Source organism: Periophthalmus magnuspinnatus, chromosome 17, assembly GCF_009829125.3.
Source record: "Periophthalmus magnuspinnatus isolate fPerMag1 chromosome 17, fPerMag1.2.pri, whole genome shotgun sequence".
In the NCBI taxonomy this organism is placed as follows: Eukaryota; Metazoa; Chordata; class Actinopteri; order Gobiiformes; family Gobiidae; genus Periophthalmus; species Periophthalmus magnuspinnatus.
In genome coordinates, this window is record NC_047142.1 from 1,765,716 (window position 1) to 1,778,642 (window position 12,927).

Below are 12,927 nucleotides of genomic sequence, written 5' to 3' on the forward strand. Positions count from 1 at the left end.
TATGAAACGAGGGGCCTGGTGTAAGAATGAATGTAAAAGGTTAAAGGCCGAGGCTGAGGTCTGTGTGTGGATTATATCTCCATAATCTAGAACAGAAACAATAAACAATACACCGGTCCCTCGTTCGCGGGGGTCACGTTCTAAAAATGTCATATATAAATATCCGTAGCTTGCACCTGTCTCGTATAAACCCATATATTTAGTTTGATTTGTGTTCAATGATCATTTTAGATTCTTGAGAGACTTTTGGATTTAATTAAAGTCTTGGTACCATCACGCCCCAACCTCAGCGCTCACGTCTAAACAGAAATGACGATTTTCCACGGTTCCTCGTCACGTTTCGACCTGCTGCGTGGGAACGTTCTCCAGACCTGACCCTGGATGGAGGATCTCTGTGCTGCTTCGGTCATAATCGTTAAGAGACTCATTAAACCGACCAGCTCCGACGCTTCCAACACAAATGTTTAATCCGAGCTTTGAAAAAAAACACAGATTGTCTGTTCACGGCCTTCAGAACCGGACCATTACACAGTGCGATACAAGGTCGTCTTTGAAATGAAGTCATGTAATCTCATTAAATCTTGAAATATGGACGAGGGGAAAACCGCACATTTTGCCAATCTCTACAATTGATTTAATTAACTGCAAATCTGCGTGTGTGACCTCTCTAATCCAGTTTTTTGCCTTTTTTCACCCGGTAAAAATTAAACTTTCACTATAAATAGAGCTAGATAATGCGGTTGACCTGGGGGTTAATTCTGGGGCTTTTGGACGCTTTCATCCCCTAGGGGCGCTCTGCTCAGGTTACACCGTCCTGAAGCAGCGAGGCAGCGTGAGGAAATGAGTTCATATGGAGCGGAGAAGCCAGGATTTGGGCACCTTTAGAGGCAGGACCAGAACCAGCCACGGCGGGCCCCGGCTAAGTCCTGCTAATATCCTGAGTCCACGTTAGCTACGTCAGCGCGCGGGCCCTGCAGGTGAGGACGGAGCGCCGCTACGAGACGGAGGCAGACGCACGAAATCAACACAAGTCAAACATTTAGAGTAAGAAATAAACATAATCAAATATAACGCACAGTAAAGGCGCTGTACCTGATTAAAACACATTTTAAACAGTGGTCCAAAGTGTCAAACTCAAGGCCCCCGGGCTAAATGTGGCCCTCCGAATCATTTTATGTGGCCCTCGACAGGGTAAATTAAAAGGTATGACGGTCTTAAAACGTCATGTATTTGTATATGTATATTTTTTACATCTTTGCAAATGCACATGTAATATCTGTAATTTGAAGAAGTAATAAATACAGAGAAATTAATTAACAATTTTAAAAAGTAGTTATTTATTTTATATTTGGCCCTTTGACGGCCATTTTGCTGATGTGGCCCTTGGTGAAAACATGTTTGACGCCCCCGCCCTAAAGCATCTTGTGCATCATAACTATTCACTGTGAAGTTTTGTCGTCATGCTAACCACAAGTAGCATGCTAACCGCGCACTTCAAGGGTCTTGGACAATAAAATGCTTTGTGATTAGGTCAGAGCCAATGCAGCGACCTCGTTTTAAGGTAAGATAAGATCAGATCTGCCTTTATTAGTCCCACAGTGGGGAAATTCCAGTATTGCACCGCACAGTTAAAGAACAGGAAGGAGAATGGAACATGCAATAAAAATAAGAAAATAATAATAATAATTTAAAACAAGATAATATATAAATAGCTTAAAATAATTTAAAAATAAACTTAAAAAAAGTAAAATAAATAAATAAAATACATTTTAAAAAGCTAAAAAATAGACTCTAATGTAACACAAAACAAAACAAAAAACTGCTTTTAGAATGTTGGTCTAAAAATTGGCAGTTTGACTCTCACCCTCTACATAAACATCACAGCAAAAAGACAAAGTTAAAATCTGTCACTGGACAAATTGTTGGAGTGAAGACGTTTCGCTGCTCGTCTTTGTCTTTTTCTATGGATCAGACCTGAGGGATTACACAGACACATCACTGGTTGAACGGTCAGATCCACCACTGACCCACAGGTTGGCAGTGCGATTCCAACTCCCAAAGATGAATATTGTTGTTGTGTCCTTGTCCTCAGTGTCTGTGTGAGTGTCTCCTCGATGTCAAGAGCTTTGAGTGACTTGAAAGTGGAAGTTTTAATGCTCTAAATCTTGCACAAATTGGTCCGGTCACACGTGTTTAGCGCTAAATCACGTTCAAAGACGCCGCAGTTTTGTCGAGTGTCTCACCTAAGGGCACAATAAAAACACGCACCGCTACAAGACGGAATTGAACCGCAAATTATTCTATTCATTCCAGAGCAAACTTGTCCAACAACTGCACAATGTTTACAACTCTCTATGAAGGATGACAAGATAAAGATGTTTTGGCAAAGAGCCGATCAGGATCAAGGCTGTTGAAGGTAACGCTGTCAATCAAACTTGTTGCTAACGCTAACGGGAGCGACCTCGGGGTAAGAAGGACCTGATTTGTCTGTTATTAATGTTCATATCTTGATTTACAGACACAATAGTGAAATAAAAACCCCAGGATCATGTAGAGGGTTAATACGAACATTTAAGACCAGAATGAGTCTGAAGCAGCAGGAGATAAATAAAAATAAACTCAAAATAACAAAAAATAAAATAAAATAAAAAATAAAAAATAAAAAATAAAATAAAATAAAATAAAAAACTCAAAATAACAAAAAAAATCAAACAAAAAAAAAACTCAAAATAAAAAAAAAATAAAATAAAAAACTCAAAATAAAAAAAAAAATCAAACAAAAAAAACCCCTCAAAATAATAAGTAAAAAAAAATTATAATAAATATAACTTAAAAAAAAACTCAAAATATAAAAAAACAACTCAAAATAATAAAAAAATAAAGAAAATAAACTAAAAAAAAGAGAAAAAAAACTCAAAATAAGAAATAATAATAATAGAAATAACAAAAAAAAAAGTCCAAAAAAACTAAATAACAAAATACATAAATATATAAAAATAAAAAATTAACTCAAGATAATTCAAAATATTGAACCCTGGGATCATGTAGAGCAAAACGACGAGTCCGAGTCGAAGCGCGCCCACGATCACTTCGTATTTGAACGCGGTGGCTAGCACGTTAGCTATGTCCATTTACATTTACAGTCTACGGTTCAAATACAGGGAGGAATGCGGTCACCGGACTACAAACTCCATCAGAACGCGCAGTAGCTCCTCGCCTGTCAGCACCTGTCAGAACAATAGAACAACGCTCAAAGGAGGATAAAAAGTCTCAATTATTACCAGATGAAACGCGCTGTTGAGCTGCTATGATTTGTGTCCGCGCGCCGCCGCCGCCAGCTCCACTGACTAATTGCTCTTGTGCATAATCCCAAAATGTTTTAACATAATCTCGAATACTGTTTACACTCCAAAACTCCACAGGATCGATGTTATAAAGCACCGCGGCCTGCCAGGATAAATACACACGGCTCTGCGCAGTGGCCCGGGCCGTTTCCACATATATCTTTCTCCATTTGTTAATCTAATCAGAAAGGGTAAATAGATTTGTACATATACGCCAGAGCTGTCAATCAGTGCATTCGTCTGGGCTGGTGACAAGCGCGACCTGGGGCTATGCGGTCGGTGCGGCGGCGGAATGATGTATGCGCTACATGCTAAGCTAACGCTGTTCTCGTAGAGCGCAAACAAACACGGCGGAGAGTCATCGAGAGATGCAGTAACAGACGCGAGTCCAGGTCATGAGGGACGTCCAGGATCAGGCTGTGGCGGCGAGGACTTTTTTTCCCCCTCAGTCAAAAGATGTAATTTTTTTTTTTTTTTTTTTTTTTTAAGTTGCGCGTCGCTATGGCAACTGTCCACATTTTTCATCATTCTAAAAGCCATGAACAGAAGACGCTGCTAGAAATGGCTAAACTAATGAAGATTTGAACATGCTGCATATAAAAGTGACATTTTAACGTTCGCGGCGGTTTTGTTTACTTAAATACAGGGGTGTCGGACTGTGGGGGGTGAAGAGTACGGTTTACTCAGGGGCCCAGTGCAGGGGGGGCCTTACAAAGTCTGTAATGACCATTTTTCATTAGACTAAATGTAATGATGACGTGTGCCAAGGGCCTCAAATTCGTTGCTCCACTTCTGATTAAATATTTATATTGTTTTGGCTGATGCGTGTCTATGGAAGTTTAGCTTTACTGCTACAAACATGGCGGATTTAGCTAACAGCGGCCATTTTTTTGATGTGAAGTGGATATGCTAATGTGTCATGGGTGCGACTTGTGATCTGCTTTATTCTACAGACACATGACCATTTTTTATTCCAGTGTGATTTCTTCATGGAGCTGGAGGTGCGAGTTCGACGGTTGCACACTTTGAAGTACCGTTTGAAGGGCGCTCCTCCGTTGACCGCAAAGGCTGTACTGAAATGGAACAGCTCTACGCCACGGAGCGAGTAAAGAATGAAGTAAAGAATTCATCTTTCACTTTGAATATCAACAGACAAGTATAAAGTTACAGGTGATTTTCTTCCTGGCTGTAGTGAGTATTACATAATTTTAAGAAAACATACCTCGTTTCTCCTGTAGAAGAAGTGACGCGCGGTGCATGACGGGATACAGGAGTGTGCGAAGTCTGCTCTGGATGCGCGCTTTGTTCACGGCCGATCTCCATGGAAACGCCGGAAACACAGGGCACATTTGTCAGGACAGGCCTTGTCGCGCCAGAAGTGACGTAAGTGTCCTTCAAATGCAGCCGACGAAGTGAGAAACCATCAAATTGAGACACAGCAACAGAGCCCTGACTTACACCAACTCTGCGTCCTTCAATCACCAACATCTGAGACAAAAGACAAACGCGGCGGAGAAAAGCGGCGTTGTCGTGTTCCATCAACTTAAAACATGGACTCAAGACTGATCCACCAGCGAGGTCCTAACACATGACGACCTTATGACCTGGAGATGGGTCTTTGGTTGTTGAACTGGTTGTGTGTTTTGTTTGTTCACATTTTCAATAATTTTCTAATACAAAACTAAATAGAACTATCCCGAGTTTGTTTAGTTTTTCAATTCGTTAAATCACCACACATTTGTTAGTTTAAACATATTTTATTTAGTTAAATGTGTCAATTCAGTTTAATACAACAAGCCACTTACCTGCATCTCCACATGGTCCAGACAAAGAGGGGGCGTGGCCTATGTCGGCCATGTTTATAGACTTGGGTGTGGTCACGGGCCAGACCATGTGGAGGGAGAACTGGTTTAAGTTTGTTTCTTTGTGTTAATGTTTTATGTATTTTGTTTCAATGTTTTAAGTGTTTATAGTTATTTTGTTAAACACTTTAGTGAAGGGACTTGGGCCTGAGAGATGGTTTTACATAAAAGATTCTGTGGAGGAGATGGAGTGGACCAGGGGGAGGAGCTTCAGGTGCAGGAGGGTATTTGATCACGCGAAAATGAAGGAAGATGAAAAAAAGGTTAACGATAAACTGTAGCTTTTAGGTTATTTGCGTTAGACAGCCACACAAACTCATAACTCATACACAGGGGAGTCGACTGCAGGGAGGGCGAAGGGTTCTGTTGAGTCTTAGGGGCCCAGAATTGGACGTTCCTCGTTTGGGGGGGCCCAAGTCAGGCTTCTTGCTCCAGGCCTCCAAATGTCTGTGGACGGCCCTGCTCATAAGACAAACGTAGAACATAAAGACGCTAATATTGCAATTAAAACGCTTCCTCCAACTGCACCATCACTGATTTTCTCTAAGGCCTGGATTTAGGAGATTCATTTATAAATCTGGAAATTTTAAAAATAAATAATAAAAAACACAAAAAGGTTCAGTACCAAGATCCAAAATAAATGTTGTGTACTTTTGTTCAAACGCTGCTGGTAAAGACATGATCTGTCTCACCGCTGCTGCAGACCCAGGAGGGAAAGTCCAGCAGCTGAGGCCGTCCCACCCAGAGCGGCCCGTCCCCGGGGCCCAGCGCGGGGTCATGTGGACAGAGGCCCCCTTTCCTCTGCTCCTGGTGCTTAGCTCAGCAACAAACCGGGAGGAAGCCACACCACGGAGAGCAGAGGCGAGGGAGAGGAGGGTCAAAGGGCACGAAACATAAAGATGAGTGAGAGGAGTTTACTCATGTCACTCACACGGTCACTCAGGTGTGATGGGAGCTCATTTAAATCTGCCACAACTGAATATATTTGCACAGAAATTAACACCAAACAGCGAGGAAAGTGAAAAAAAAAAAAAATTGGTATACTTTGTGTTTTTTAATTTTTACTTTTTTATTTTTATTTTTACATTTTTACATTTTTTTTATTTGACAAAAACAGATATTTGACACACTTGGCATATTTTTAAAGGGCTTGTTCCTAATTTTATTGCCCGGATACAGAATAAACACTTGTCTGGCCGTCGTTGAATCTCCTCGAGTTCAAATTGTCGTGACGGACAGGTGGTTTAGCCAATCAGGGACGAGCACGCGTTGGTCCGTCTGTATCAAAACAAACATGGCTGCTTACGAGGGAAAAAAAACGTTTAAAAAAAATAAAAATATCACACAGGACTTTGAAACACTGCGGATTTTTATGGAATCAGTGAGCGAAGCACGAAACGCATAGGTGATTTTATTCTAAATGATGAGTGACCAATGAGCTCCTTCGTTTCACATGCGTCACCGAAATAAACAAATCTGATTGGACGTGATGAAGGGAGTGGGAACCAAACTGATGTCCCTCTGTATGAAAAACTACAAACAGATTTCATTCTGGACTTTCCTGATTGAACTATGGGTGAAAAATGTGTTTTCTGTTAGCCCCACCCAGGCCTGTCGACAGATATTTGGGGGCCCGGGGCAAGAGGTCTCACATGGGCCCCCCGCTAATATAAATAGATAAAGAGCGTCCAATTCTGAGCCCCTAAAACCCTGAGGACAACAGACCCCCTTTTTTCCATTCACTCTCTGATTTTGAGACAGAGACTTGAGTAGTTTATTCCCCGGTTCTCATCCATCTCTGATTTAATACAACTGGTCTGTAGTTTGTTGTTAGTTGCGTCCTTATGGTTCTCATTTAACAAGAGAGCCTACGTTTTGTAAAGGAAACATTCATTTTTATACATAAATAACTGTGTTTTATAATATACTTTTATTAACTTAAACTATAGACGAGATACTCAAAATGTCCCTAACCTGAGGGGTGCCCCAGGGGTCAATCTTGGGACCACTTTATGAATTCCCTTAAAGGTCCTACATTACAAAAAACTGATTCTTTTGAGCTTTAATCCATGTTAGAACATTGTTAGCGCATCAAAAACAGACCTGGAGTTGTGTTTTGTTTCATTCACACATGTTTGAGTAACTTTTATTATTAGTCTGTCACATCGCCAAAGCTCAAAACGCTCTGTTCCACCTTGTGATGTCATGAAGTGGTAGTTTTCAAGTCGTCACGAGGTGGAATAGAGTGTTTTCTATTTGAGAGAAGCCTAAATTTGCAGGGTTTGTGTGTTAAACGTGTGTGAGGACGAGGAAACAGATCAGAGGATAGTGTAATACGGGCCCTTTAAAGTCCGTCTCTTCGCTCTTAAGCCTGACGCTCGTTCTGCTTGACTGAGGTCTTTAGTTCAGTTTCCTCATCACCTCTTTTTTCTCCAGCCCCGTGTTGAAAAGTGTTCTTGGTTATGTTGGTTCTGATTGAGGTAATACACGGGCCCGTCTGTCAGCGTGGAGCACTCTGCCGCCGCCGCCGCTCTGAACGCCCAAAGAACACATTTTTACTATTAAACCATAACACACAGACATCAGGGTTTGACATTTTCTTCAGAGTAAAACCTCAGTATTGATCTAAAATGGATTTATAATAGAAATGGCTCCTTTGAGTTACTGGTCCAAACCTGCAGAGCTGATTTTATTTAAACAGCTGATTTTATTTACACCATCAGTCAAAGGTTTGGACACAGTCGCTCGCTCAATGTTTTTTTTTTTTTTCTTTAGTTTTACTACTTTTATATTCATACAAACGACATCTAATATATTAAGTGAGATATATGGAATTATGTCATGAAGAAAAAAAATTAAATCACTCTATATATATTTAAATTGTCAAAGTATGAGAAGACATGTCCAAACGTGAATGGAAGACATCAAATATATGAAGGAATTATGTAGTAAAAAAATAAATAAATAAATTCTACTAAATATTTTTCGACAAAGCAAATAAAAAAATATACATAAATAAAATATAAAAAAATATTTAGTAGAGTTATTCAGCTTTTTTTCTTTACTACATAATTCCATATATCTTACTTAATATGTTTGATGTTTTCTGAGACTATATAAAAGGTACAAAGTGGTAAAAATAAAAATAAAATTAAAAAATTAAATAAAATAAATAAATAAATAAATAAATAAATAAGTAAATAAATAAATAGATAAATAAATAAGTAAATAAATAGATAAATAAATAAGTAAATAAATACATGAATAAATAAATAAATAAATAAATAAATAAATAAGAGTGTGTCCAAACTGTAGATTTTTATTGTTACAAAAGGAAACATTTTAAAAGTCAAAATGTTTGACCTGCACCTGAAGCTTTTGAATAGCTGCAAGTGACAGTGGGCGGAGCTAGGGGATGAGTGAAAACAGAGACTTTCTGAGCGCACGAGCCTCAACTGCAGAACAAGATAAAATTACTGAAACGTGCAGGAATCAAAATAAACTCTGAGTGAAATAATAACGAAGGAACACTGTCGTACCGCAATCGAAAAGTCGTAAAGGTAAATCGAACATTAAGACTCAACTTTAAACTCAACTTTCAACATGTCAAAGGAAAAACTGAACTCAAAATTCTGATTCCAAATACGTGAATTTAAATAAATCAATCCCAGCGCCATTAGCAGAGCTGTATCCTGTTCAATCAACAAGAACGCAGAGGAGTTTTGGTCTTTTTCTCCGCAGCATTAATCATCGGTTCCAGGCTCTCACTCCCACAGCCCACTGGACTAATTAAAGCCAACCATGAGCTGTGGGGTTCATAAATCCTGAGAAGTGGGGGCCTTCTGCGCTGGACTGTACCGCCATTGTCGTACAAACTGTGCAGAAGGGATTATATAGAACCAGGGCTGTAGCACCAGACTCTAGGGCCTCGGTAAAAATCATCTTGGGGGCCCCACACTTCATATTGTTTAATAAAAAATGCAGATTACAGACTTCTTTGTGAGTCAACTTTATTTTTTTACATTATTCTCTCTGTTTTTGTCTGTAAAACCCCTCACCACACACTTTATACACTTTTCTCACACAGGCGTTAACATTTTCTCACATTTCTCTCTCGTTTAAACTCTCTCAAAGTTCAAACCTTCGTCGACGTCTTTGTCGGTGCAGAACGTTTCATCGACATTGTGGGTTTTGTCGGGGAGAAAACAAACTGCAAACGTACAGCACTTCAGAGTCACACTGAGATCCAACGTTTATGTAAATTTGTCTGAACACATTCTGTACTGGACAGGAGACACGGCACGGAGGAGACTGATGGACAATGGTCTACAGTCCAACAGCCAATCAGGACGCACGACACAATGGTCTACAGTCCAACAGCCAATCAGGACGCACGACACAATGGTCTACAGTCCAACAGCCAATCAGGACGCACGACACAATGGTCTACAGTCCAACAGCCAATCAGGACGCACGACACAATGGTCTACAGTCCAACAGCCAATCAGGACGCACGACACGATGCACACTCATACATTGTTAAAAAAACATGTAAAATTGAACTAAAAAAATCCACAAAACAGCGAGACCACGAAAGGTGAACCACATTATAGTGAAGAACAACTGTGTTTTAGTTTTTATTTCAATTTTTTTTCAAGACAAGTCCGACATGAGATTGTAACTGTCACATTTTGATACGGCGCTTTTTCACCTTCAATGCACTTTACAAACCTTTATGTCAAGGAACTTTTCTTTTCTTGGCATTTGTCATGTGATACCTTATATGTAGGATTCCTTTTTTCAGTTTTCTCAGGGCCCTTAAACGTCGCTATGTCCACATCAATTAAATGTAAGTAATTCACGTATTTTATTTTCATTTTTTTCAAAACGTTTTGTCAGACATGAGATGGTAACGGTCACATTTTCCATCTTTAAGGCACTGAAAGCCTTTACGACCCAGGAACCACTCACTCAAATTGGAGAATCACAGACGTTTTCACACACTGGGGCAAAGTTAAGTGTTTTGCCCAAGGACACAACAACGAGATTCATCTGTGGGAGCTGGAATTGCACCGCCAACCTGTGCGTGAGTGGATCTACCTGCTCTACTGATGATTTTTATGAGCTACTGTCGCCCCTGTTGTTCTCACTGCTAAATACTTAGACCACATGTGTCAAACTCAAGGCCCGGGGGCCAAATGCGGTCCGCCACGTCATTTTATGTGGCCCGTGAGAAGGTAAATTAAGGCTTGACTGTCATTTTAAAATAAGTCTGTGCTGCTTTACTGTGTGCACTGACAATAAACTAATGAGATTTTCCCAACAAGTGGAACTGAGAAATATTTGCCAATAATCATCACAAAATGATCAGGAAGAGGAAAATTGTCGGCGTGGAAGGAAGTTTGGAGGAAGAAAAGTGAAGGTGAATACAAGTTTGTGCTTTGAGGAGAAAAATCTGTGTGTTTTTTGTGTTATGAGATGGAGTCGGTACAATCTACGTCGACATTTTGACACCAAACACAGAGCTAATTATGCAAAAGTGAGTCTGCAAGAAAAACAACAAACTGTCCAATAATTAAAAGTCTGTAAAAGGACGAATTTGAAGCAGAGCTGAAGGTACAGACCAGATACACACTTTTAAAAATGTCAGTTTATCACAGAAACCGTTATTTAACAAGTTTAAAAGTAATTACATTTATTTTACATGACATTTCGTTACATTTAGTGACATTTACACTCCACACAGTCACATCTGGCCCTTGATGGCGGCCATTTTGCTGACGTGGCCCTCGGTGAAAATGAGTTTGACGCCTCTGACTTAGACCTTCCTGTTCCTGTATTGTCCTCTGCATTTGACCCATTTTTCTCTGCTCCTGGGGTCACCCGTCAGGACCCAGGAGCAGTGGGACCCACCTCCAGAACTCCAGACCTAAACAAGTGCAATCACTCAAAGCATTTAACCTGCAGATAAACACGATCAGGACGTTTGCCGCGTTACACAAACCAGCAGGATCGGCGCGGAGCTCTTTGACTGGACGTTAGGTGTGAACAGACCCACGGCGTTCTAACCCAGGGCAGGGCGGGTGGGCGGGGCCTGTGGGGACCCTGACCGTGCCAGATGAATGAGAGGGAATTATCTACTCACTCGTCCAGATAATGACTCCATTTGGCCCTGAGTTAGAGAGTACTTTCTAATTAGCTCCCTGCAGTTACCAGGACCCCCCTCCTCCTCTCCTCCTCCTCCCTCCTCTCCTCCTCTCCCTCCTTCTCCCTCCTCTCCTCCCCCCAAAGAAAACACTCTCACACATGTTGCTATTCTAAACTACTTTGATGACACCCACGGAGTAACAAACTCACCAGTTGGCATCTTGGTCATTTTTAAAGAGCACATTTTACGCCGTTTTCTGACCTGTTCTAAAGTTTCCTCGTCACAAACAGACCTGGAGTTGTGTTTTTTTTTGTTTCATTCACACGTTTAACACACAAACAAACCTGCAGATTTAACATTTAGGCTCTTAGTTCTTCCTTCTCTCACACAGAAAACACTCCATTCCACCTTGTGATGTCATGAAGTGCTAGTTTTCAAGTTAACAGCTGCTTTTTTTTTTTTTTTACTTTTAGTTTAGAAGAAATTGGCAAATCCAGGGCTGAAATGATCCAAATTATTCTAGAAATGAAGGTGTGTGGAGTTTAAAAACACAGCGGAGCACTTCCTGTTTAACCACTTGATGACATCACAAGGTGGAACAGAGTGTTTTGAGCTTTTAAGACGCAGACAGACTAATAATAAAGAGTCACTCAAACATATACAACAAGACTTAACAGGCCTATGGAACCTTTTAATGAAATCTCAGGCTTTAACAGTTTGGTTAAATCTGGTTAAACAGCACCAGGTCAAGTTACAGGTCAGATCTGTGGAGAGGCGAGGGAAGTTCAGTCAGAGTAAGAACGCATGCTTTTCTGGGTGTTTTTAAGATGTACACAATTAAGATTAGTTGATTAACATTTCAGGCGAAGCAGTAACTTCTCTGAGGAGACAATCAGCTGGTGGACACGCAATGGAAAAGTTACGTAATGCATCTTTAGTTAAATATTTTCAGTGGTTTTATGTAAGATGTAAAATCGAGTCCGTCAAAGCGCTTTTACATCGAGGAAACACTCACATATTCACAAACACATTCATACATCAGTGCACAAGGACACTGGAGGTGAAGTGGGTTAAGTGTCTTGCTCAAGGACACAACAGCAACAACGGCGTTCATCCGTGGAAGCTGGAATCGCACCGCCAACCTGTGGGTCAACGGATCTGACCGCTTAAACCAGTGATATTTACGCCGAGAGAGACAGAGTTGAACTGTCGACCTTCAGATCAGCGCTACAAACGCTCTACCAACTGAACTACTGTGGCCCCGTAATGTTCCGTAATGCACCTTTAGAGTGAATTCTACAAAGCTGTAAAGTTCTTCAGGACACAACAGTTGACGGTGATGTGTCAGTTAAGTCTGTGCTCTGCAGGAGTTCATTTGCAACTCAAACAAGCTGCTAAGACTTTTGTTTACCCGGCAACATCCATTTAGCACTTTAGCATTTGAGTTTGTGTGGCTAACAGCGTCATTTAACATTCACAATATTTATTCAAAGCTGATCCCATTAAAACTCACCACGGCCCGTGTTTGAGATTTCATTAACAAAATGTTTCTCACTCTCCCTGTTTTTAAAAA